Raw genomic sequence first — 27604 nt, 5'->3', positions numbered from 1 at the left:
GCAGTCATCCAAGTTACAGACAGACAGACTCCCAGAGCAGGAACAAATAAACCTGCAATTAAACACACACATACACACAGCCTTTTGCAAACGGCCAGCAGCGTTTAGGGGCTCCCCTGTGTAGGGGAAGGGAAAGCTGATTCACAAATCCACCGGCCTCCAGTCACTGCAGGGGGGCGGGGGGAGCGGAGAGCCGACGGAGAGGCCAGGGACAGGGAAGGGCTTGATGCTGTAGCTTTGCCCTGGCACCACCACCTGAAAAGGAAACCCACCTCTATAAATACCCAGATGGCAGGGTATTAGCCGATAAACAACTTTTGTTAAATGGGAGGAAGAGAAAATGGAACAAAGACTGCAAAGGCTTAGTCTCTAGCAACATTATCAGGGATTTTTAAGACTAGGCGAGGCTTTAGCCTTTCTCCCTCTCAAAGACCAGGGGATCTTCTATTTTTCACCTTAAAATAATGCTGAAAAATGAGCTGAATGGATTAGTGCTATTTTTAAACCAGTTTGAAAGGAGCTTGTTTCATGAGGGTGGTAAAGCGTGCGTGTACGCGCACGCGAGCGTGTGTCTCAGTGTGTGTTGTTTCTGAATCTGAGGTTTTCAGCAGAAGACATGCCACACCTCAGCATGACAGAGGGTTTATTGATTGGGAATGTGATGGAGGTGGCAAGAATTCTTGCGGATTGGAAGATCAGAACACAATTACATACACAAATCACCCTCCCCAAATCTACACACGATCCCAGATCCAGCTCATATAACTTCTGCCCCGAGGAGTGGGGGTGGGGGACCAGAAAGCTATTTACATCATGCCTGGTCCATCTCCTTTATCAACTTTAATTATCAACATTCCCTGTCAGTGATTTCCCTTACGCCAATAAGCAATTTTCTGTAGGTTACCACTAGGATTGGGGGCACAAGGCCCAAGAGACAGTGAGAGGTCATGGGACTGACCTTTAATCAGTGTGATCTTTAATACCCTCTCATCTCCCTCTTCAGGGCCTCTGAGCCTTTGTAACTTGCCTCAGAGATTTTGGTTTCGGCTTAAGCCTGTCCTGGACCCTCAACTCCTGTCTGTGGCTTAAGCCTCGCCTACTGTAGGAAGGCAGAGGACGCCTGCTGAGCGCAGAGGACGCCTGCTGAGCACGGAGGACACCCTCTGGCAGCCCATCAGCAGCTGTTTATTTTTAGCTCCGTGAATGCATGTATGTATGCATGTGAGAATGCCGCTACCGTGGGGGAGGCGGGCAGCCAGAAGGATCAGTGAGACAGAGTCCGCCTGGGTTCTTGCACTGAAAATGGCTTATCACATGGGATCATTAGATGTGGCCCATTGGACAGAGAAAGTGTTCCCATCATGTGTCTCAGGGAAGTCTTACTGGATTAATGGGAGTGTTAGGCTGACTATGTTTTTAAAGGCACAGAGTAGGTATGTTTTTAGAGATATGAGATGAGCTATGTGTCAGCATAAACTCATGTGACCACACCATTTCTAAATAGACTACATGAACTACGTAGAGAAGAGACACTTCGGAATCATGTGACCTGCTTTCTGTTTCTAGGCTTTCTATGGTGGTTGGGTGCTATTGTATCTGATGTTGAAACCAAAGCAGCTTCATTCAAGATCACTTTGGGCGCCCCCTAACAGCTTTCAGCAAACCCCGTATGTAACCCTAACAAATAAGGCTGAGTTGGAAATAGAAGAAACATGCTGAGAACTTCTGAGGGTAGCAACCAAAGTTACACTACCTGTAGCAGTCTGATGGGCTCAGTATCTTTGCTTCTCCTCACAACCCTCATCCCCCACAAGATAATGCCTCTCTTCTCTGTCTTGCTACTCTAATCAAGCTGAGTGGTTACACTGGGGGCTGGGGGTACCTAGGAAACTCAGCAGAAACATTTGCTGAAGGTTTGTCCTTCACAGACAGCATCTCTGGTTGCCCTATGCATCAACAGTCAGATCCTTTGGTACATGCCTGGACTGGAGCTGGTGACCTTGGCTTTCCAAGCTGTCCTGCCATTCTTTGCTAAGGGCTGTGGTGCCCAATTCCTGTCTGAGCAGTCAAGCTAAGGACCCAGAGAATTAATAGACTGACATGGAATCTGTCCAAGATGAAAACCGCCTTCTGCACTGCCGACCCATCCCTGGGCATCCCAAGCATGAAGAGGACTCATTTCCCCTAATGCTGCCCCAGAGGGCCTGGGGGATAGGCTGCTGTCACGAAGCCCTTGAAAAGAACGGAGTCTCCTCTCTTTCAGGGTCAATGAAGCCCAGAAATGTCCCGCCCGTGTCTCTTGTCTGCTCTCCAAGCACCAAGAAAAATGCCAGTAGGTAAAGTACTGTGTTTGGAAGAGGGGGAAAAAAAAAAATCCAGCTCAGGAAATTAACCAAGGGGAGTCTATCAGGGAAGAAATCCAGGAAAGAGATTCCTCTTGGCCTAAAGATGTCTCCATCATGGAGCAGAACTATTTTGGCCTAAATAAGGGCCAGGGTAGGGGGAGAATAAACCAATAGTTTTTGAGAACCTATTATGTGCCAGACACTGTGCTGGGTGCTTGTACATAAATGATCTTATGCTTATGGCCATTTTATGGGTATCACTATAATGATGTTGCCCACCCCATTAGGTTGAACATAAATCAATCCCAAAATATTACTTAGTTTTTCTATTTTCAAGGGTTTCTCTGGTAGCTCAGCTGGTAAAGCATCCATCTGCAATGGAGGAGACCCCGGTTCTCCAGGGAAGATCCCCTGGAGAAGGGGACGGCTACCCACTCCAGTATTCTGGCCAGGAGAAGTCCATGGACTAAAGAGTTGCACTAAATTCCATGGACTAAAGAGTTTAAAGATAAGAAAATGGAGAGCAGGCAGAGACTTTTGTGCACAGTCTTGGAGCTTGAAGTTGTAAAACTAAGGATCTGATCATATTTATATTTGTGCGGTTCCCATACTCATGCTCACATCTCTCTATCATATTGCTTCGATTTCAATACCCAGTTTTCTATGTTCTAGTTCTAGCTCCATCATTAGGAATTAGAGATATCTGGGACATTTTCAGCAGTAACCTGAACAATGAAATTGATTTTTTTCTCCTAAGAGTCCTGTGAGCCAGTATACACACCACCACTCCCCCCCCCCCCCCCCACCTCGCCACAAGGCTATCTGCCTATGAGAAGAGACCTCCCTCTCCAAACCTCTCTACCGGAAAGTTCCAGCTGGTTCAGCTTCAGCCAAAACTCAAGGGATCTGTCTGAAGCCAGCCAGTGTGAAGTGAAGTTGCAGTGAACTTTCTGTCCATTCAGGCTGCTACAGCCAACCATGTTGCCCCCTCCATTAAGGAAGTCCTGTAGGGGGTGCCAGGGAGGAGTTAGGAACTCCCCAGTCCAGTCTCCCTAGAAGGCTCTTTGAAGGTGAGAACAGCAGCAAATCTGCATTTGAGTTGGCTAGTCCTCCTTCATGCTTTTAGAAACTCCAATCCCTGATCCCTTTCCTGATTCTGAAAACTTCAGAGGCCAAGCATTAGCGCAGTGGGGGAGATGAGCCACAGCATGCATAATACAAGCTATGCCACCATCCCCTTCCTCTGTTAAGTACACGTTTCATCACTTACCCTGATCAAGAGGTACATTCAGTCTTGGAAAACACTTCTTAGAAGCCAGCATATTTGGAGGTTTAAGGGAGATGTTTTTAAGGACCACTTGCATGCTGAAGGAAAGTAACTAGAATTCCACCCCCTCCCTTTCCTTTTGTTGGCATCAGCACTCAAAAAAGTCTCAACTCTCCATCCACCTGAAAGCAATGACAGTGTTCAGTATCAGAACAGTTAAGACAATATCTGCTCTTTGCACACCTTCATCATCAAGGAGCAAGCTCTTTCAAATGCCTTCTTCCCCACCCTATGCCACTCGAAATGCCTGGAGAACCAGATAATAGACTTTCCTATGCCTGGCCAGATGAAAGGCACATTTGGGAGAATCGGGACCTAGAGGGTCACTCAGGAGTGTCTTGAGTGGGCTTCATGGTAAGGATCTAAGCAAAGACAAGGAAGCCAGAGCAAGCACATGTTAGGGGCTGAGGCTGAAGCAGTAGGGTGGGGTGGGACTCAGGACACCAGCGTGCTTTAGTTTAGCAGAAGCTACATAGAAAAGAATCAGAACTTTGGGTCATGGGGAGAGAAGCATAATAATAAAAGGGGTGCTTCAAGATAGCTATGTGAGTTTGGCCTTGACCTTGTCGTTGATGGACAATTGTCTACCTCTGAGGGCAGAGAGACCTCAACCACAAATTCATTGGGAGGGGGTGATCTAGTGGATCCAAATTAGCTGAACTTTTTATCCTTTCACTATTAAAGCAGTCTTGAAATTAGCTGCTGCTCTGTGAGACTTGGATTGCTATATCTGATAGTCCAACAGTGAAAAATGGGCATTGCATCTCTTTAAGTCCTAGTCTAATAAATACAAGTCATGGAGCAGTAGAAGAAAGGCCTAACATATCCACTCAATTGGCCAGTTTTGTCTTTTTTGTTGTTGTTGTTGTTGTTTACTTATTGGCAAGGCTATGAGTTAACAAGCTGAGTCTGAATCTTTTCATGAGAAGAGATAGTTCATCTCACACGTGAAAATCTGGCATCTGCAAATGGTTTTAACTTACCCCTAGAAGTGGAAATAAAACTGGGGGAGAGAAAATATGTTTTCTAAGTATAGTGGGTTTTCCGAGAACCACACTTTTTGTAGTGATTGTGAGAGAGTACTCTGACCTCAACAAATTCTGATTTGGTTAATCCTGGTGGTGGCAGTAGCGGGTGGAGGGGGTCTGTTTTATTTGTGGTCTAGATTAATATTGTGAGGCTGGACCAATGTCTGTGTCAGGGCTGGGGAATCCCCAAGGGGCATTCAGGTCAAAAGAAACCAATAAGTGACAAATCTTACAGCCTAATCAGGCGGACCTGTCTCACGAGCGCTGGGTTTCTGAGATCATTACCAATCATCCTAGACAGTGCTGGCAAATGTCACTTACCTCACCATCCAGGAACCTGTGGCTCAAAACCCATGAAGAAAAGCCTTGGATCTCAAATGAAAATGTCTAGAGTGAAGCCATCACAATATGGTAGAATGAAATGCAAATTTAATTGGAGAAAAAAAAAAATCAAGATGATTCCATCCTGTATTCAGGGGCAGTCCAATTCTGGGGCTCTTTCTTTGTTAGCCCCCATATTCTCAATCCGCCCTAAGTAAGGTCTTTCACTCTATATGACTAGGATTAACGGATTGAGGGTGCCTCCATCTGGTTTCAATTACATCACTCTCAGATACCTGGGGTACCTTTACTGAGTGAGACTGCTCTGCCAGAGCGTCTTGAAACTTCATTTTGGAAGAGGTAGGATTTGCCGTGGTTTTCCTGACCTGGGGGGCTGAGTACTGGGCTGATTCTGGCATGAGGCAGGGAGAGGAGACAGGGAAACTATTATCAGCCATCTGGATATAACTCAGAGGGGAACTTGCCAAAGAAAGAGCAAAGCCACTACCCCTAGGAGGGGCACCTCAGAGAAAGAGCTGGGTAGACAGTGAATGGAGGAAGGATGGTGATCAAGAGGGGGTGATGATGGCAAGGGTTAATAGGAAGATGAATGTGAGCAGCAACATTGCGGAAAGCGCGAGGCAAAGGATGAGGTGTGTCCTGGGTGTCTGAGGACTGCTTTGAAAACTCATCTGGTCTCCTCTTGGTCGCTGGCGCTCCTACAATAGCAAGAATGAAAGGGAAAGGGTGTCAGCAATCTACATTCCATCACTCAGAGCTCCCTGTGAGCACTCAGTTCCAAGTTCTCCCATCCTCTCCTTCAGCAGTATCATTTTGGTTTCTCTGGACATAGCAGAGACACGAGGGCCAGATGCTCACGGCTACAGTTAGGTAAAGGGATGCTCAGCCTTACCAGCAGGTGGCCAAATATGAGTTCACTCCAAACTGGTAGATCTGGACCAACTATTCATCAAGAAATCACATTTCTGACAAAGTACAGCTTGTGATATCAACCAGGTCAAGCCAGAAAGAGTTGCTTCCACTGGTAGCTGAGGGCCAGGAGGTTACATCATAGACAAATATGTTTAACCTAACCACTCCGTTAAGATGACAGCCCAATTGTTCAGGAGGTGCTGCGGCAAGCCTGCTCTTGCATCTGCTGTGTTATTATCAGCTGGTACCATTCTGACCCCATTATGACATCACTCTGCTTACTTGGAATGGGGCAGCTAATCGGAGGTCTTGAGACAGGGGTAGGGGAAGTAGGTAATATCTGGTGTGACTGCTGTCCCACTGTGTAGATTTAGAGACACAGAAGTGAAACTGGAAAGCATCACTCAATCCATAGAGGAATGGGGATCCTATGACTTGTGTGTGCGCCCAGTAATGTCCAACTCTTTGCAATCCTTTGGACTATATCCTGCATATAGTCTGTCCATGGGGTTTTTCAGGCAAGAATACTGAAGTAGGTTGTTTGCTCCTCCAGGGGATCTTCCCAACCCAGGGACTGAACCCACATCTCCTGCATCTCCTGCACTGCAGGTAGATTCTTTACCTGTTGAGCCATTGGGGAAACCCCATCCTATGACTTACCTGTATCTCAAATGTCCAGGAAGAATCAATGTGGGAAAATGCGTTAAGGTTCTGCGTGAAGTGAAAAGGATTACACCTTTGCATGGTACAAGAAAGTTGAAATAATATGTGGGATTCTCCCAGGGACCTAGATACCTTGAAAATGTGGGCTGGTGAGTGACCAGCTTTAAAAAGGTAAGTGGCTTGTGTATTTCCCAATTCCCAAATGACTCTGTATCAAGGGAGCTCAATCACGAACCAACCTGAAACAGGGAAAGGAGTGACTCAGGACAGGATGTGTGTGTAAATCAAGGAGGTGGCTTCATTACCTGCAGTTAAAAAGCCTGATCGAGAACCTTGGTTTCAGCTAACACCAACCAGAAAGTCAGAACTTGAGCTTCGAGTGAAGATTCTGGTCTTGACTCTGCCATTTGCTCCTAATTGAAATCTAGAACACGGCACTCAGTACCTTAAATTCCCAACTTAGAAAATGTGTGTGCTGCTACCTGCCCTACCTCACAGGATTTTATTTTTAAAAACACAGGTGTGAACATGCTCCACAATTTTAAAAGGCCTCACCTCTGTCATGGAAATTCTTCTTAGTCATTGTGGCAGTTCCTCTTTTTTCTGTCTGAGCTTCAGAGAGCACAGATTGGACATGCATTGCTATGTAAGTAATTGCCTTATGGACTGAATCTTTTTAAAAAAAAAAAAAAACAGGCTCAAAATGCTCTAGCTCCAGGAAGTTTATGGAACAATCTTGGAACCAGGTATGAGCTATTCATATTAGGTAATAAGAACAAGTTTCACTTCCAGTTTCACATTGTCCTTTGGTCCTTGCTTCTCAGGAAATTCCAACAACCATGAATGTCACTGAGGGTCTCCTAATCTCTGGTGATGCCAGCAAGTTATTTACATCTCCCCAGGTCTTGGCTGCCTCACGCAATTGTGGTATTTAGTAAGATCATGCAACTAAGATGCTTAGCACTGAGTTGGCACCCAGTAAATGTTAAATGAAATTATGAAAGAGGAAGAAGAAACCAGCCTCTGGAATTTCATCCTCCTTGGTGGCTCAGGATATCTTCTTTTCTCCTTGGTTCAAGGCACCGAGAAGCTCTGATGCCTCAAATTGCTACCCACAGGGCAGGGCAAAATGACTGCTATGGAATTTCTATCGAAGAGCCAGTAGAGGGAGCTCCGGAGTAAAAGTTCCCTGGTCTGCCTCATTTCTCTATAAAACAAATCTCTGCCCAGAGGCCAGGGACTTTTTCTCTACCAGAAATCTTTTACTTAGAGAAAACTGGAGCCCTCATCAAAAGACCTGGACCCAGTCCTGTTTTCAGAGTAGCCAGGGAGGGGTTATTGTACTTTAGAAACAACTTGAGGCCCATGCCAAGATTGGGCTCTGGGCTACCCAAAATAGAAAGTTCCTATTAGGGCTGATCCCGGGAGATGCGGGGCTGAGACTTTTGAAGCTAACACTTTTCCAGCCCTTGGAATTTTGAATATTCTCTAGTTTTCTAATCATCCTCTCCCTACAAAGATTGAAATTCATAGTCCCTTGTTGTTCAGTCACTCAGTCGTGTCCAACTTTTTGCGACCCCATGGGCCGCAGCACACCCGGCTTCCCTGTCCTTCACCATCTCCCAGAACTTGCTCAAATTCATGTCCATTGAGTTGGTGATGCCATCCAACCATTTCATCTTCTCCTCCTGGCTTCAATCTTTCCCAGCATCAGGGTCTTTTCCAATGAGTCGGCTCTTCCCATCAGGTGGCCAAAGTACTGGAGCTTCGGCTTCATTATCAGTCCTTCCGATGAATATTCAGGACTGATCTCCTTTAGGATGGGCTGGTTGGACTGCCTTGCTGTCCAGGAGACTCTCAAGAGTCTTCTCCAACACCGCAGTTCAAAAGCATCAATTCTTTGGTGCTCAGCCTTCTTTATGGTTCAACTCTCATATCCATTCATAACTACTGGAAAAAACCACAGCTTTGACTATACAGACCTTTGTCAGCAAAGTAATGTCTCTGCTTTTTAATATGCCATCTAGGTTGGTCATAGCTTTTCTTCCAAGGAGCAAGTGTCTTAATTTTATGGCTGCACTCACCATCTGCAGTGATTTTGGAGCTCAAGAAAATAAAGTCTCTCACTGTTTCCATTGTTTCCCCATCTATTTGCCATGAAGTGATGGGATGAGATACCATGATCTTCATTTTTTGAATGAGTTTTAAGCAGTTTTTTCACTCTCCTCTTTCACTTTCATCAAGAGGCTCTTCAGTTCCTCTTTGCATTCTGCCATAAGGGTGGTGTCATCTGCATATCTGAGGTTATTGATGTTTCTCCCAGCAATCTTGATTTCAGCTTGTGCTTCATCCAGCCCCACATTTCGCATGATGTACTCTGCACATAAGTTAAATAAGCAGGGTGACAATATACGGCCTTGGCATACTCCTTTCCCAATTTGGAACCAGTCCATTGTTCCATGTCCGGTTCTATTGCTTCTTGACCTGCATACAGATTTCTCAGGAGGCAGGTAAGGCGGTCTGGTATTCCCATCTCTTGAAGAATTTTCCACAGTTCGTTGTGATCCCCACGTCAAAGGTTTCCTCATAGCCAATGAAGCAGAAGTAGATGTTTTTCTGGAATTCTTTTGGTTTTTCTATAATCCAATGGATGTTGGCAATTTGATCTCTGGTTCCTCTGCCTTTTCTAAATCCAGTTTGAACATCTGGAAGTTCTCGGTTTATGTATTGTTGAAGCCTAGCTTGGAGAATTTTGAGCATTACTTTGCTAGCTATATGAAATGAGTGCAACTGTGCAGTAGTTTGAACATTCTATGCCATTGCCCTTCTTTGGGATTGGAATGAAAAGTAACCTTTTCTAGTCCTGTGGCTGCTGCTGAGTTTTCCAAATTTGCTGGCATATTGAGTGCAGCACTTTCACAGCATCATCTTTTAGGATTTGAAATAGCTCACCTGGAATTCCATCACCTCCACTAGCTTTGTTTGTAATGATGCTTCCTAAGGCCCACTTGACTTCACACTCTAGGATGTCTGGCTTTAGGTGAATGATCACACCATCGTGGTTATCTGGGTCATTAAGATCTTTTTAGTGCAGTTTTTCTGCATATTCGTGCTACCTCTTCTTCATATCTTCTGCTTCTGTTAGGTCCATACTGTTTCTGTTCTTTAATGTGCCCACCTTTGCATGAAATGTTCCCTTGGTATCTCTAATTTTCTTGAAGAGATCTCTAGTCTTTCTCATTCTATTGTTTTCCTGTATTTTTTTTTTTCATTGTTCACTTAGGAAGCCTTTCTTAAACTCTCCTTGCTATTCTTTGGAAATATGTATCCAGATGGATGTAGCTTTCCTTTTCTCCTTTACCTTTGGTTTGTCTTCTTTTCTCAGCTATTGGTAAGGCCTCCTCAGGCAACCATTTTGCCTTTCTTTTTCTTGGGGATGGTTTTGATCACTGCCTCCAGTACAATGTTATGAACCTCCATCCATAGTTCTTCAGGCACTTGGTCTATCAAATCTAAAAGATCACAGTCCCTAAAAGACCTTTTTGCTCACGCCCTAAGTCATGTCTGACTCTGCAACCTCATGGACTGTGCAGCCCACCACGCTTCTCTGTCTATGAGACTCCTTAGGCAAGGATGCTGGGGCAGGGTGCCATCACCTCCTCCACAGGATCTTCCTAACTCAGGGGTCGAATCTGTGTCTCCAGCATCTGCAGGCCAAGTCTCTACCACTGAGCCACCTGGGAAGCCCCAAAAGTCCTTATTAAAAGCTTGTTATAAGGCAGTCATGGAGCCTGGATGCTGTAAAGCAGCAGGCTGAAGGGAACAGGCCTTGCCCACTCTGAGGAGCCTTTACATGTAGGTACCTGAGAACTCAGTGATGGACATGAACACCTTCTCAGATAAAAGACCTAAAATGCTGCCAAGAGGTAGCAAGATGGACTCTGCGGAGCCTCTGAGACAAGCTTTTCCATAGTTCCTTCTCTGCTCAGACCCTTCAGATCAACCAGGAGGCCCACTATCAAGGGACAAACCTTGTTTGTTCCCCACACTTACTTTCTGGCTCATAGTTAATCCGTGTAATAGTAGGAGCCCCACGAGACGGCGGGAAATCTTGCCAGTCTTTCTTACAATTAACATTTGCTCAGTGTGGTTTTGATCAGCAGTGGCCTCCTTTGTGAAAGGGTGCCCAAGGGGCTGTGCGCCTCACCTACTTACAGAATGATACAGTGCTCAGGAGGAACCCGGAACAAGATGAAGACTTGCCATCAGGAAGCTTAAGAACATCTGAGTGCTCCTCTCCTGGCTGGATCACTATCAAGAATAACAACAGCTGATATTTACTGAATATTGACAAGCCTCAGGTGCTGTGCTAAGAGGTATGTATACATTATCCCATTCAATCCTTAGCAGCATCTTAGTGAAACAGTCAGAGAAGGCAATGGCACCCCACTCCAGTACTCTTGCCTGGGGAATCCCATGGGCGGAGGAGCCTGGTAGGCTACAGTGCATGGGGTCGTGAAGAGTCGGACACGACTGAGCGACTTCACTTTCTCTTTTCACTTTCATGCATTGGAGAAGGAAATGGCAACCCACTCCAGTATTCTTGCCTGGAGAATCCCAGGGACGGGAGCCTGGTGGGCTGGCATCTAGGGGGTCGCACAGAGTCGGACATGACTGACATGACTCAGCAGCAGTGAAACAGTACCTTTACAGTGTCCATTTTGAAGTTGAAAAGCTGGGGCTTGGAGAGCCCCAAAATGACTTGCCCTGAGCCAAAGAGCTGTTTCAGTGTATTAGCTGTATTCTGAAATACAGTGAACCCCTCTTTGAGCCCTAGCTGTGTTCTCCAGAATAGACAACAGTTCCCTTCAGCATCAGGGGACTTTTCCAAGGGTAAGGGCAGCCTGGGCAGTGGGACACACCTTGTTAAGTTCCCCTCAGGCCCAATGGAAGCATCTGATGTTCCTTTTCATTGTATTGCCTCATTTCCATGGGGTAAGTGCTCCCTGTCTTGGGAGGAAACAATTACACCAGGATGAAGCTTTTGCCTTCCTCTTCTCTCTCTAAGATAATCCATCTGACACCTGGCCAAGCTGCAGAGAACAAACAGGACTCATTACATCTTCGGAAATTTCATTCGATTTTTAGAATTGGGGATGAGCTGGAAGACTGACAGCCGGAGACCTAGTTCAAGAGTAGAATTATTTAAGCCTTATGCCAAAAAAGAAAAGACTGTTTGGGCCCTGCCATTAAGAATAATCTATAGTGGGGGTAGGAGTAGGTAATGGATTTTATCAGCAGCTCTCAAGCCATGACTCCACCTACCCTGAGTTGTAACTTTGCTGGGCTCTGCATGCCCAACTCTGGTTAAGGGTCAGCGTTGGCTCTTTTGACACAGAGGTTTGGACCAGGTAGGGAAAACAGAGGCTGTATAGCTAACATCATAGGAGGCACTTCTCTTTAATCTGGGATGACAAAGGCCCTGCTTTCAATTACCCCATGCGCTTGATTCTTCCTACTACCCTCTTCTCCTGAAGTCAACAGGGGGAAGCTGTCCAGTGAGGAGGTGGGTTTCTGATGATAAGAGAAAAAAAAATGATACTGTCTTGTAGAGCCCGAGAACCACTGGCTGCAGGAAGGAGGCTCAGGTCTGTTCCAGGTCCCTCCTAACTTGTCTTCTCATGTTCTCGTCTCTAATGTTTTGACTCATGGAATAACTTGCTGTTCTGGGTCACCAGTATAAGCAAATTTGTTCCAATTGGTTTGAAATATGTTCAGTTACAAATCAAAAGAAAACTTTGGCCTGGATTGTAAATAACAGGAGAATTACTAATGTTTTGATTATATCTGGAGCTCATGCACAGGACGAGTTCATTCTGATTAGGGATTTGGGGCCCAGTTCACTTAAACAAGAGGCACCAAGCCCTCAGCAGGGACCAGCCTTCATCAGGCTGCAACTTGCAACTTGCTTCATCTGCATCCTGCTTGGAGCCTTCTGGGGCCAAACTGGTTACAGAATATTTATGTTTTCCCTGAAATCGCCTTCAAATGCCTAGCAGTCAAGTCTTCCAAGGGACCTAAAGGGATGGGGGATTAGGGACAGAGATGCCTTAAGAATGGGGGAAACACTAATAATACTACTAAGAATTGATTGAGCACCTGTTATACACCAGGCAGTGTCCAAAAGCACTTCACATAGCTCCATTTACTCAAAGTAACCCTAGGAGGCAGGTACCAGTATTATTCCTATCTTACAGATGAGAAAAGAGGGAGGTGACTGAACTTGTCCGAGGTCTCAGGGCTATTTAAGTAGGCAGGGTGCTCATCCAGGCTCTTTGGCTTATGCTCTGAGCCCGGTGCTAGATTCTCTCCTCCTCATGGAAGGATCTCCGGTGGGGTCAGTGGGGGACGGTCTGGGCATGTATGGTCTCAAATGAAAAGGGATTCATATTCAGTCTGGTGTTGTATTTGCCGTGGACAGTGTGTGGAAGACCAGATACCACAGGGACTAATGGGCCCATAGAAACCTGTTGTCTGAGGCCTGGGGATCCCCTGACCACTCGACCCAGTGCCATAGAAGAAGACTGTGATAACAGTAGCTTTAACACACCCTAGGAACTCCTGCACTATGCTAAGTCGCTTCAGTCGTGGCCAATTCTTTGCAACCCCATGAACCGCAGCCTGCCAGGCTCCTCTGTCCATGGGATTCTCCAGGCGAGAATACTGGAGTGACTCCTAAAGGGCAAGAATTATTCAACTTTCTCTGAGCAACAGTCATGAGATTGCATAAATTACAGGGTGCACAGACTCTGACCCTTCGTTTTAGAGATGAGGTCGAAAGAGGCCAAGTGAACCATGAAGTCCACGAGGTTAGGGCAGCAGAGCCTGGACGGGAACCCAACTGCCTCCTGGTTCAGTCAGGCTGTCCGATCATGGGATGTCGAAGGCTGGGGGGTCAGATAAGAGAGTACAGTGCTTACTGCTGAGGGAGGCTACTAGTACTCAAGACCTCACCTTCTAGAAAAGAAAGGGAGATGTTTTTCTAATTTGTGTCAGGAACTAGAGCCTGGATGGAGAGTCAGTTTACACCAGCTCACAGGCCAGGTTGACTTCCCTGGTAGCTCAGACGATATTAGCCTCTGTCTACAATGCGGGAGACCCGGATTCGATCCCTGGGTCTGGAAGATCCCCTGGAGAAGGAAATGGCAACCCACTCCAGTATTCTTGCCTGGAAAACCCCATGGATGGAGGAGCCTGGTAGGCTACAGTTTACGGGGTTGCAACGAGTCGGACACAACTGAGCGACTTCACTTCACAGGCCAAGTTAGGGAATGAGCTCATTGATCTCTGTCCCCAAATATCCAGATCACCAGATACACAGGTGGAGGGGGTGGTTAGCTTATAAAAGTCTGAGAGCTCAGACATCCGTAGGCTAACAAAGAGCAGGAGAACTTCTCTTGCCTTGGTGGAAGTGGTCAAAGAAATGTTTTCAGGGAGGGATAGTGGCTAATGTGCTCTTTCCTTTTCTCTTACATCACCTCTCTGAACCATTTTTGTTTCCTAAATCTAAGTGAATTCAAGACAGAAAACTAAGTAAAAGCAAATCACCCTCATAGTGAATTGGGATCCTAACTGCTGCCCCAGAGTGAGGGTAGGTGAAGCCACTCCCCGCAAAGCCACTCCCTTCTCAGACTTGGTTGTTCCTAATAGCGAAGATATGGTGGTCTGGATAAGGCCTATAAATCTGGGACCTGACAACCCAAACAGAGTCAGCCTGAGGGCTTCTAAGAGTATGAACTGCCCATAAAAACCTGGCCTTGTCCCCAAACATTACCAAGTCCTTGGATCTAAAACCTGGATCTTAACAGATGAGCTTTTTTCTTTTCAGCTGATACATCCACACCCACTGACATGCTCATATAAACTCATGGATGAAAGTGTTCCTGATATAGTGGGACACAAGACATAGAAGTCTGCAACAGGGAAAGGAAGCCTATCACCATAGGCTTGTTGATCAGGCAAGGGCTATATAAGTTCATAAGAACTCAGGGTGGGTGTAAGTCTTACTGAGAGAAGAATGTGGGCTGCTAAAGGCCTCTTTCACCTTTTGAACTGTGAGTGCCATGGTGGCAAGCAGGATCCAGATCTCTGAATCTGCTGAGCCTAGAATATGGTTTTTCCAGTAGTCATGTATGGATGTGAGAGTTGGACCATAAAGAAGGCTGAGTGCCAAAGAATTGATGCTTTTGAGCTGTGGTATGGAGAAGACTCTTGAGAGTCCCTTGGACTGCAAGGAGATCAAACCAGTCAATCCTAAAGGACATCAACCCTGAGTATTCATTGGAAGGACAGATGCTGAAGCTTCAATACTTTGGCCACCTGATGTGAAGAGCCAACTCATTGGACAAGACCCTGATGCTGGGAAAGATTGAAGGCAAGAGGAGAAGGGGACGACAGAGGATGAGATGGTTGAATGGCATCACCAACTCAGTGGACATGAGTTTGAGCCAGGTGATAGTGAAGGATGGGGAAGCCTGGCATGCTACGGTCCATGGGATCCCAAAGAGTCAGACATGATTGAGTGACTAAAGAACAAAGTATATGTCCTACCAGACCCTCCACGATGTTGATAAGGCCATGGGGACTGGGTAATTTATAACTTTCTTCTGTTTTCTATTAGAGAATGAGGTCCTTGAAAATCAAGACCTGAATGAGGAGTAGATGGTCATACTTGCCCCCAAGGAATCACTGAGGGACTCTCACAATGTCCAAGGAGAACTCTGAATATCTGGCCAGTGGAAAGGAGGAGACTTGTGAGTCTCCTGTGAGTCAAATGCAGATGATCTTCTTGAGGTCTACCCAGACTCTTGAGGTCCAGACTTGTGCTAAGTATTGACTGGGACCCTTTCTCCTTACCTGGATACCTCCACTTTTAGGACTGGGAGCTGGGAAAAAAGGGTTTATGGGCTTTGAACTGAAGGGAAAGGTCCAGGGAAGATCCCAGGCCTGTCCCTTGCTTGGCAGGGTCAATGAGAATAGTTCTCTTGAATTTCACTAGGGGAAGAAGAGGGAAGGTAGATTTTACCAGCATCTCTCAAGAGGAGTACCTAAGTATATATGTGAAAAGGTCTAAGAACAACTCCACTAGCTTCAGAACAAGAAGAATCTACCCAGGAAAGAAACTCATATGATGGAGATGCCATCCCACACTGGGCCATGAGAAGATACTTCCCAAGTCACTTTTCTGATGCTTCTGTGGGCCCATCAGTGGCCAGAGGTATAATAATAAAGATAATAAAAATAACAGTAATAGATCCTTTGCCATGTGCCAAAACCTTTGCAAATAACTCAATAAATTATGATAACTCTTTGTGGTGAATACTATTATTCCTCTCATCCGGTCCTATCACTTCATGGCAAATAGATGGGGAAACAATAGAAACAGTAAGAGACTTTATTTTCTTGGGCTCCAAAATCACTGCAGATGGTGACTGCAGCCATGAAATTAAAAGAGGCTTGCTCCTTGGAAGAAAAGTCGTGACCAACCAAGACAGCATATTAAAAAGCAGAGACATTACTTTGCCAACAAAGGTCCATCTAGTCAAAGCTATGGTTTTTCCAGTAGTCAGGTATGGATATGAGATTTGGACTATAAAGAAAGCTGAGCACTGAAGAATTGATGCTTTTGCACTGTGGTGTTGGAGAAGACTCTTGAGAGTCCCTTGGACTGCAAGGAGATCCAGCCAGTCCATCCTAAAGGGGATCAGTCCTGGGTGTTCATTGGAAGGACTGATGCTGAAGCTGAAACTCCAATACTTTGGCCACCTGATGGGAAGAACTGACTCATAGGAAAAGACCCTGATGCTGGGAAAGACTGAAGGCAGGAGGAGAAGGGGATGACAGAGGATGCAATGGTTGGATGGCATCACTGACTCGATAGACATGAGTTTGAGTAAGCTCTGGGAGTCGGTGATGGCCAGGGAAGCCTGGCGTGCTGCAGTCCATGGGGTCACAAAGAGTTGGACATGACTGAGTGACTGAACTGAAGTATCAAGAAACCAAAAGTTAGAACGTTTAAAAAGCTTATGAAAAGTCATATAATCAATGAAATTCAGGTGCCAAGATATGTTTGAACCCAGGTCTGTTTGGCTGCAAACCCTGAACTATTCGCTGTTACACTCGGGACACTGAGAGTCTAGCCTAAGCAGAGCCCTCTGTCTACCTCTACAGCTGAGTGAGGTGAGACAGAGAGGAAGGCACGGTTTAAAAAAAAACGTTAACATCTTCCTCTGTGCACACGCATATGTGCAGATTCATGTATCATGTATGTAGAAGAGAGTGTGTTTAGATAAGTTACTTCTCCTTTAATTCTCCATACATTAGACATTATAATGTGAACACTCCCACTTTTGGGGGCTTCCCAGGTGGTGCAGTGGTAAACAATCCACCTGCCAATGGAGGAGATGCAGGTTCTATCCCCGGGTCGGGAAGATGCCCTGGAAAAGGAAATGGCAACCCACTCCAGTATTCTTGCCTGGAAAAATTCCATGGACAGAGGAGCCTGGTGGGCTGGAGTCCATGGGGTTGCAGACAGCTAAACACGACTGAGAAGGCATCCACTCCCACTTTTTAGGTGAAGTAAGCAGGTCACAAAGAAGCTAAACAATTTGTCCAAGATCGTACATCCACTCGATTTCTTGAATCTATGTGGTTTGATGCCAAATCCATGGCTCTTTCACTATAACATATTGTCACAATAATCAGAGTCAGCTAGCATTTACTACACACCCACCACAGGTTAAGCACTGTGCTAGGCTCTTTCACAAACAGTAAATAGTTATTCATCGACTGGTCTTCCAGTTCACTAAGTTGGGCTGTAGCTGCAGCAGCCTCTTAGTCAAGGTTATATAAAAGAATAAATCAGAGTAATCCCTTTTCTTCTTTTCTCTAGGTATTCTCAGTAGCTAAGTCAATCTAAATATTTCACAAAAGGGTGCTGTTGTCACCTGAAGGACCAAGGAAAAAAGAAAAACCAGATTAAGGTTGAAAAACTCAAGTCTCAAAGTCCCCGATCCAATGATGGAGGGTCAGTAGTGTCTTTGTTCTCTTTGCTGGATGCATTTCTAATGCTATCCTATTTCCGTTCTAGTCCACCCCAGATTTCTGAGGTGCCCTCTAGCTTTGCTCCTTCAAGGTAGAGAAGTAGGGAGGCAGTTGATGATGGAAGGAAGGAAAAATTCCCTTGCTTCTAGAGTCCATCAGGACTATAGGTCTGTCTTCCTCTTGACCCTTTGAGCCTCGAATTCAATTCTTCCATGTCAACAACAATTGAATGTATTACCAAAGTCATTGCTGAGAACCTGTCACACTAGCCCAAGAGATCCCTGAGGAGACTTTGGAGCAGTGGGGAGGTAAGTAATAATTGATCAAGTACTAAATAATAGCAAAATTTCTCATGAAGCAAGCTAAGTATTTTTTCATTTGATTGTAGATGGTGAAACCTAAGTACATATCAGGCAGAAGATCTGCTTGGTGGAGCCAAGCTCGAAAGTGGTGGGTGGGGATTGGATAGATGCTTCATTTCCAAGGCCTGGGCTCTAACCCAAGGATTCAGCAGATTAGGGAGCTATCAACAGATGAATTCTGTCTTCAAAGCTGTGACACCCTCACCAGCAAGTTGTGGGTTTTTCGCAGAGTGAGACTTGGGTAGAGAAGGAGGAAACCCCAATGGAGGAAAAATGGAGGCTAGTGAAGTTTTTTCGGTTGTTGTTTTTGCTGCAGATGGATTCTTTGCTTGAGGAGGGAAAATAAGCAACAGTGCTCTCAGTCTAGGATCTGGGTGACTTCTTGCCTAGGCTGGCTTCATGGGTGTGCAACTTGTGCAGACACACATGGCCCTGTGCTCAGAAGGGCCATGTGCTTGGTTTAATCCTCTGCGGTCATTGTCCTGAAATTCTTAATAACCGTATCTTTGAGCTTGTGTTTTGTAAGCAGAGTCTGCTGTGAGACGATGGAGAATGCATGAGTAGAGAAGGCACGTACCATACATGTGTTTACCATTCCTCACTACCCCCACGAGGTTGGCAGTTCCCCCAAGAGCACAGAATTCCAGTGGGAGCCCAGTGAGATGCAAAGTAAGTCAAAGGTGTGTCTATGAGAAAGGGGGGACCATGGACAACATCAAGAGGTTCTGATGTTGGAACCAGAACTTGCTTAAATGTAGAAATAAGGCAGTGGGGTTCTACGAAACACTAATAACCAAGGACCCCTACTTTATCATTTCTTACTCGTGTTCCTTCCCTCTATTTGCCAACCACCTATGCAGAAAAGGATGGCATGGAAGGAAAGCGGAGACTAGGGCAGTCCACAGTTGCTTCTCCTTCCAGTCCTTCCTTCCTCATCATTAAGCTGAAGTCAGAGATGCTGGTAGAACATTCACATATTAGAAGTCAGATGAAAGCAGTTGAGTTCATTTTGTTCAATGTGTCCAGTGTTCTGGTAAGAACCAAACACATATGAAGGTATGACCTATGAAATACAAGTTGTGTGATTTCAGTGATTCTGCAAATGAATTAAGTGCTCTTATATTTGCATTTAAAACTAGCATTGCACAGTATAAAGATAGATGGTAAAATTCATGCTAATGAAAATTTTTATTTTTATTTAGCATGACAAGAAACTAGCAAATAAAAAAACATGACAAGAGAGAGACTCAAGGAAAAAAGCTTTATATTTTAGTACCTTTAATAACACTTTTTTCCTGCGTTTTTGAGTGAGGGACCCTACATTTTTTTTTTTTTTACTGGGCCTCATGAATTATGTCGCTGGCCCTGCTCCTATCCTTATTTTTCTTACGAGAAACAGAGGCAAAGCACCAGAGCTAATTCAAGGCGATGAACAGAAAACTTGGACTTGATTCTTCTCCTAAGCAGGTGGGCACCCGTTCGCGGTAACAGTGGTCTCCAACGTCGAGCGCAGGTAGAACTGACACTCCTGAATGAATATGAGGAAACCCCAGGCAAATTCAGGTTCACCACATATACTCAGGGACGTCAGATCCACCCCCAAACCAGAAGTGCTATTTCTCCGCTGGCGTCTTCACACGCGACGGAGGTGAAGCGAGTCCGCTCTGTTGTGTGCTGTCCATGAGCTCATAGGTGGAGAGGACTCTGCATGTGCGCACACACACACGCGCGTGCACGCTGTGGTTGGTCTTGACACCCAGTGTACGTGTACACTGCATGTAAGTGTTTGCCTGTGATGCGGGCTTGGGCCCCTCATCACCTAAGAGAGGCGGGTTTACGTGGCTCTCGGGGGCGGGGTTGGGGGGTGTCGAGGACCGGCTGATTGACAGAACACCTTTAAGGCTGGGGTGGACACGGTCCTTCCGGACCTCGGGCCTCCGGAGACCACGGCTGAGGGTGGAGAGCTATCCTGGTGGGTTTGGGGGGCTGGCGGGGGACACATGGCTCTATTTCCAGGAGCAGTTTTTCCTATAACCACTCTCCTCTCCCTTTATATCACAAGAAGACAAACACCTGTTGACTTAACAGAAGGATTTTCGACTTCCTTCCGAAAGGAGTAACACAAGCAACCCTACCGCCTCCGAGGCTGTGAAAGACTCTTCCCTTCCACCACTGGACAGAAAAACGAGGAGACAGTCTCATGAGCGAGGCCCCTGAGTGACGTGGAGAGCGGATGTCAGGCCCGCTGACCTCTTCGACTCGGCACCAGCGAGTCCGGAAGCACGGGGTGGCCATCTACTCGCCCTCTTTAGCTGCTGCTGCTTCCCCATGGCAGGCTTAGCGCGAGTCCGTGTCCCGATCTCACGTCCCACCCCATCTCTACCTTCGCTTCTGCTAGCTCTGGAGCCAAGAGGTGGCAAGGGCACTGCTGATTCTAACTTCGAGGCGCACCTTCCCCAGCCCCATCTCCTCTGCTGAAAGAGGTTCACTTCTCATGGGAATCTGGTGAGCCCGCCAGTACCCCCAGGAGGAAAAAGTCACTCACTCACTTCTTTAGAAGCACATCCCCCCCGCTGGGTGGTCCTGACCACCACCAGCCCACCAAAGAATCATTGCCTTTCACTGTTTCCGTATTTCCCAGTGCATTTTAACCAGACATTCAGGGGACACCCCCAGGTCTATATTTAAAGGCTGTGGTGGGGGGACTCCCCGCCCCCACGCCCCTCAGAAGAGACCTGTGTTCCACCTCCCAGAAGTGGCTGCTCATCAGAGTGGAGGTGATTCAGCTTTCCTAGAAGATCGTTTGCAGGGGAAAATACAGTACTACTGCTCAGAGTGCTGCCTGCTTCCAGAGATTAAAAAAAAAAAAAAAAAAAAACACCAAAAAAAACCCTGCTCTCAGACACATGGAATTCCCATTGACGAGGTCTGACCAACACCAGGCGCTGAATTTTTCGCATTAAACTTAAAGCTCAGGCTGAAAGACGTGGGAGTGGGAGAAGGGGTCCGATTTGGCCTTTTCAGCCCTCTGGAGGATCTGAACTCTGCCCACCACCCCCCAAGGTCAAACGACTGATGTGCAAAAAGTCCCCTCTGTCTGTCCCTCCACTTCCCTTGCCCAAGCTCTCCCTCCTCACAAAGAAGGGCGCTCTCTGCCACAACACAATGAAGCCCCGTGGATTTACCCAGATTAGAGAACCCCTTGAAGTCTCTGTCAGAATTAATCTTCTCAAGAGAAACACTTGTTGGTCACCACCTTGCTTTGTGCGGCCGCGGGGAAACCAGGGCTCCGCGGGGGACACCGGCCTCTGACCCCCCATCTGCACAGGGCACCGGGCAGGGCGCGCCCCCTCATCTCACGGGACGCCCCCCACACACACCCCCGCAGCACCACCGCCCACACCCTGCAAGCCCGTTTATTTACCTTCTCCACTCCAAGCTGGGCCCATCCCAGCACCAGCCCCCCAGAGCCCGGAGGCCAGCGCCGCGGCTTCCCAGGCGGGGAGAGGCCCTGGCCGCGCGCCAGCCGCCAGCCGCCGCCGCCGCCGCCCCCGCGGTTTAACCCTCCGCCCTGCGGAGTTCAGCCTCTCCGGGCTTCAGGCTGCAAAGTTTGCCAGGCGCTTTTTTCCGGCGGTTTTCCTCCACACAACCGGCCCTAAGAAATCCTGCACAGAGATTTCCCTCTACAGGTGGTTGTGAGCTGTAGCAGTTTTTGCTCTTGCCATAGAAATGTGGTGGTTTGGGGTGTTTTTCTTTAATTTTATTTTACCTGCTATTCAGGATTTTTAAAAAAATTATTTGGCCGGCCCCCACTAAAGACGCAGCATTTCTCCAAATAATGGGATGAGAGAGTAAATTCTCTAGGCAAGAAATGTTACTACTACCATCACCACCACCGTGCCCTGACTCCATCTCCTCGCTCTCCCCCACTTTGCTCTGACTTCATGAAGCCTTTTCTGAACTAAAATTGCATGTGCAAAATAATGACAAGAATGAAGCCACTTAGTGAATGAGAATCAACCCCAAATCTGACAAAGTGGAGAAACTGCCCACTACAGAATCCCCCTGCATGCCGCACCCCCCCAAAAAAAACATCGGGGGGGGGGGGAGGAGACAGCATCCCCTCCCCAGTTTGACACCACAGAACTGTCCTCCAACTGGCACGCCTCCTGCAAAAACCACACACACACACACACACACACACACACACACACCCAACCCCGGGAAAGCCTGCTCAAGAAGTCCAGTCGATTTGTAGGAACATAATGGTTCAATGAAACAGACAGTAATCATGGCCCGTCACACAGCTCTACTCCTCCAAACATCCAGCAACTGACATCATAAACTTTGCAAAAGCCAAACCCAAGACGGTGCATGGTATAACCTACCTTGGCGAGCTGCTTCACTTTTTGTGCAAATGTTTTCCCCTCCGCACGCTTTATGGAGATTTCTAGGGAAATTTGGAAAGGCTGGTGAGGGGGTGGGAGAGGTGAGGGAATGAGGGTAATATAAATAAGGAAGCGTTTTAAATGCACCACGCAAAAAAAAAAAAAAAAAAAAAAAGCTCGGGATTTCACGTTCTGTGTCTGCACTCTTCCCGGAGCAAAGCAAAACAGTTCGCGTTCAGTGCCAGACTTGGAGGGAGAGGGAGAAGAGAGAGGGAGGGGGAGAGAAGGAGAGGAGAGAGGGAGGGGAGAGCAAGGAAGAGGGTGGGGGAGACTGGAGGAGAGGGAGAAGAAGAGAAAGAAAGGAAATGAGGGAGAGATAGAGGGAGAGGAGAGGCGAGGTAAGCGAGGAGGGAGGGGGAGAGAGAGAGAAGAAAGGAGGGGGAGCCGGAGGAGAGAGAGGAGGCAGCCCCCCTCCCACGCTCCCACCCCCACACATTCAGGCACCTCCTGAGTAACTGATCAGAGCAAGAACTCATCACCCACGTTTGAAAACCCCGTTTGGGGACTAAGTCCCGATGCACACACACTCGGGGGCTATATATAGACAGACCCTAATGATATGCATTGCATTCTGAGCGTAGATGTGTGTGTGCGGATTACATACGGTTCCTTTGACAGGTATGATTTTTTAATTTTTTTTTTCTTTTTCTCTCTCTCTTTTTTTTGCACTGCAGTGCGTCTGATTATATGTTTGGATTTTCTTTTTCCCTTTTATTTTTTGCATCAGGAAAACATGCATCAATTTTGAGGGTGTTCGGGAAGAATGGTGGGGGGTCTCAACGCCTACCAAGCCCTGGCTCTCTTCCCCCTGCAAAGCTGGGATATTTGCAGAGTTGGGGCTGTTTGAAAAGGCTCCAGCTCTGGCTCGGTGTAGCACGCCCAGTTCCAGCAGTGTGTGCTATTGACCTGCATTGACGTCAGTGCGTCATTAGGTCTCCCTTAGAAACACTGACTTTCAAAAATAGTATCAAATTAATTCAGTTGGAGCCTGGTGAAGAAAGGCTACTAGCTGGAATCAGCCATAAAACTCCAGAATTTTCAGCCCCAGATCTCTTCTTTTTCTAGGAGCCAAATAGAAATCAGATTGTATGGAAAATGCCATTGATGGGATTTTTTTTCCCCTTAAGAAAAGGGACCAAATTAGATTGCAAAAACCCAAAACTGCTTTTTTTTCTTTCCTCTCTTTTTTTCTGATCTAAAAATAACCCCTTGCTTGAGCTGACTGCGGTATCTTTTGTGTTGCAGCTCTCTGCTTTTAGCAGTGTGGTCCTGGTGAAGGGTGGAACACAGTGCAGATATCGATCTATTGATATTTGCAAAGCCAGGAATTAATTTTAATAAAAACAGTTGCAACTCATTGTGGTGGTGGGTAATAGAGAAGAGGGGGCACCCTGGGAAGATGTATGCCATTCACACTTTATCGTTTCCTTTTTTTTCCCAATTCATCTTTTAAAGCTATAATTCCCACCCCACGTGTCTCACGTGGCCTGTGACCAGCACATGCAACCCCCATTCATACAAACACAAAGCACCAGGGCATTCACACTTAGCAGACACAGTACATTCATAAGCAAAGGCTCTGGGATCTTCCTTCCTCTCCTGGTTGCTTGGCAGAAAAGGCATAGCAGCCCACCAACACAGGTTTCAGTTTAATTGGGGGGACTTAAATATTCAACCTGGTAATTAGATTATGTTATTAAAATCTGCATGTATTAAAAATCTGCTTTTTTTGTGGGGGGGGGCCACCACCCTCTTCACATAGTTCACAGTGCAGTTCTAACTGGACTATTTTAAAACCGTACATTTTTCTACATACCTATGAATTATATACGGGAATATAGAGAGTATCTCCCCCATAGAAGCAAGTTGGGTGACAGGTGTCACTCTCACAACTTTGGGGAGGGGGGATATTGGATTTCTCTATTTTCAGAGAAGGCAATTTACGGAGGCCATTGCCCACATTTCTTGCTCCCCAATCCTCTCCCCCTAACCCTTTCTCCTTGCGCTTGTGCCTCTGATCCATTCAGTCTTTAGCCTCTGCTGAGACTGTTAATGAGGGGGCTAATTAGGCCCATTGTGTACAGGGGCCCTCTTGGGAAGCATTTGGATGACAAGTGTTGTGGGGGGTCTTGGGTGGAGGACAAGCGTCCATAATGTATTGAAATTAAGACTTAAAATTATGAGGACCTTTAATTTTTTGGATACACCCACAAAGTCAGGCTTCCTATCCCTCATCACCCAATCATTTGTGCTTATCACTATTTCCTAAAAGAAGGAGGCCCTTCCCTTCACTCCCTGAAATCTAGTTGAGAGAGAGAGAGACAGGGGTAAAACACTGTCATCCTCAAAATTTTCAGACAAGGACAGAAAATGCATAATTCTATTATGCCAGGCTAGTAGGTCAGGGGAGTGGAGGGCAGAGGAAACCAAACCCCATCTGGTCCTTGTCAGACCCAAGGAGAAGCCCTGAGGGCTAGTAGGGGCAGAGTTTATCTAAGGGCAGTTTCCGGTGTTTGGAGGAACCTTCAGCTGGTGACAGACTGACCACATGGTTTTCCTTGTCTCTCCCCCTGTTTCCTCTCTGACGGTTCAGGGAGGGCAAGGCAAGCGCCTATGGTGTGTGCTGCCACAGGGGCAGCAGCAACAGGGAGATGCTGTGAGAAAACCCAGTGTTTCTCTCTGCCCCCAACCCAGCAGAGTCTGTAGACTGTGGTAAAGACACTGATCAGTGGATGCTTCCAGCCAACCAGGCACCTGCAAACCACTACCCCGGCTTGCAAGGGCTCCCAGACACCCTTCATCACAAATGCATTCATTCACAGAAATCTACAGCCATTCATGCACCTGCACAGAGCGACATTCATTCATATTTTAGCCACAGCTGCAGCCACACATTTGCCTGCAAAGTCTGAGCAAGTGTGCACACAGAAACATGTTTTTAGAAGGTTGCATTCCACCCCTCCCTTCTTGAGCACAGACACACACACACTGACACACATCCTCACTGTTCGCCCTGCTTCCTTCCCCTTGAAAAGAACAGATTTCTGCCACAGAAAGTGAAAGCGAAGTCACTCAGTCTTGTCTGACTCTTTGCGACCCCGTGGACTGTAGCCCACCAGGCCCCTCCGTCCATAGGATTCTTCAGAACCCTGAATACTGGAGTGGGTTTTCTTCCTTCTCCAGGGGATCTTCCCAACCCAGGGATCAAATCTGGGTTTCCCTCACTGCAGGCAGACACTTTACCCTCTGAGCCATCTGCCATACAGACAGTTGAATCCCCAGCCTGTATAAAGACCTACTGACCTCGCCCATGATTAGATCATGGACGAGATGCCCAAGGGCTGGCAGAGGCGCAGATGTCTAGGTGGATGAGGGGAGGCCAATTCTTTTCCTGGCCTGGTTTTCCTCCCTTGGCAGCCTGGTGGACAAAGAGAGGGCCAAGGGAGGGGCTTGCAGTGTGGCCCAAGATTGCACAGTGCCCCACTTGGCCTGTTCAGATCGTGTCCTTCGGGAAGAGGTGAGAGTTGTGGAGAGCTGTCAAGTTCTGCAGGAGCCAAGACTTGGCATTCCCAGGCCCTGGGAATCCGCGTGGGTCTGGACACTGAGGTTGGGGAGATGGGGATTCTCCATTTGCCCCTCCAGAGTTGCTTGGGAATTCCTTCATTCTCTTCTGTGTCTCTGGAGGTTGACCTCCATGAACTCTGGATGTACGGTTCAACCAATGGGGGGCCCCTGCCAGGGAAGTCTGAAGACTGGAGAGTAGCGTCATCTTCCTCTGGGCCAAGCTATGGGTTGTCTGTGGTTGTGTTCCTCTTCCGTAGGGCAGAAGTCCCTGGATCCATGTTCCTCATGGTTCCTATTGGCTACTGTAAAACGTCTCCCATCAGAATGCTAGGTAAATAGCATTTGTTTTATGCACATAGGACAAGGTGAGCTTTTTCAGTTAAGTTCACTAAAGGACCGATGTTTCAGGAGATATTGCAGCAAAGCAGTTAAGGAGGGTTCTGGAAGTGGACCATTAGCTTAGCTGTTTAGCTGCCTTGTGATCATGGGCAAGTTACTTAATTTCTCTAAGCCTCAGTTTCCTCCCCTGTAAAACAAGAATAGTACTGATAACAGCACCCTGCTCTTAGAATTGTCATAATGACTGTTAAAGGTAACGTATGTGAAAATGTGTAACCCACTGCCTGGCACAGAGTTAACCCATAGTAAATCTTCGGTGGTTGTTGTTGTTCAGTCACTAACTTGTGTCTGACTCTTTGCGACCCCATGGTCTGCAGCACGCCAGGTTTCCCTGCCCTTCACTATCTCCCAGAGTTTGCGCAAACTTATGTCCATTGAGTTAGTGATGCCATCCAACCACCCCATCCTCTGTCACTCCCTTCTCCTCCCGCCCTTCATTTTTCCCAGCATCAGGATCTTTTCCAGTGAGTCAGCCCTTCGTATCAGGTGGCCAAAGTAGTGGAGCTTCAGCTTCAGCATCAGTCCTTCCAATGAACACTCAGGGCTGATCTCCTTTAGGATTGGCTGGTCTGATCTCCTTGCAGTCCAAGGGACTCTCAAGGGTCTTCTCCAGCACCACAATTCAAAAGCATCAATTCTTTGGTGCTCAGCTTTCTTTATGCCCCAATCCTCACATCTGTACATAACTACTGAAAAAAACATAGCTTTGACTATATGGACTTTTGTCAGTAAAATGCTGTCTGTCAGAACTTACATAGATATACCCAACTGAATGCAGAGTTTCAGAGAACAGCAAGGAAAGATAAGAAGGCCTTCTTAAATGAACAATGCAAAGAAATAAAGGAAAACAATAGAATGGCAAAGGCTAGATATCTCTTCGGGGCTTTCCCAGTGGCTCAGCGGTAAAGAATCCTCTTATTTTCTCAGCTATTTGCAAGACCTCTTTAGACAACCCACTTTGGCTTCTTACGCTTCTTTTTCTTGGGGGTGGTTTTGGTCACCATCTCCTGTACAGTGTTACAAACCTCCATCCATAGTTCTTCAAACACTCTATCAGATCTAATCACTTGAACCTATTTGTCACTTCCACTATATAATCATAAGGGATTTG

This window comes from Cervus elaphus, chromosome 1 (assembly GCF_910594005.1).
Source record: "Cervus elaphus chromosome 1, mCerEla1.1, whole genome shotgun sequence".
Taxonomy (NCBI): domain Eukaryota; kingdom Metazoa; phylum Chordata; class Mammalia; order Artiodactyla; family Cervidae; genus Cervus; species Cervus elaphus.
The sequence above is the reverse complement of the archived record's forward strand: the minus strand, read 5'-3'. Positions refer to the sequence as shown.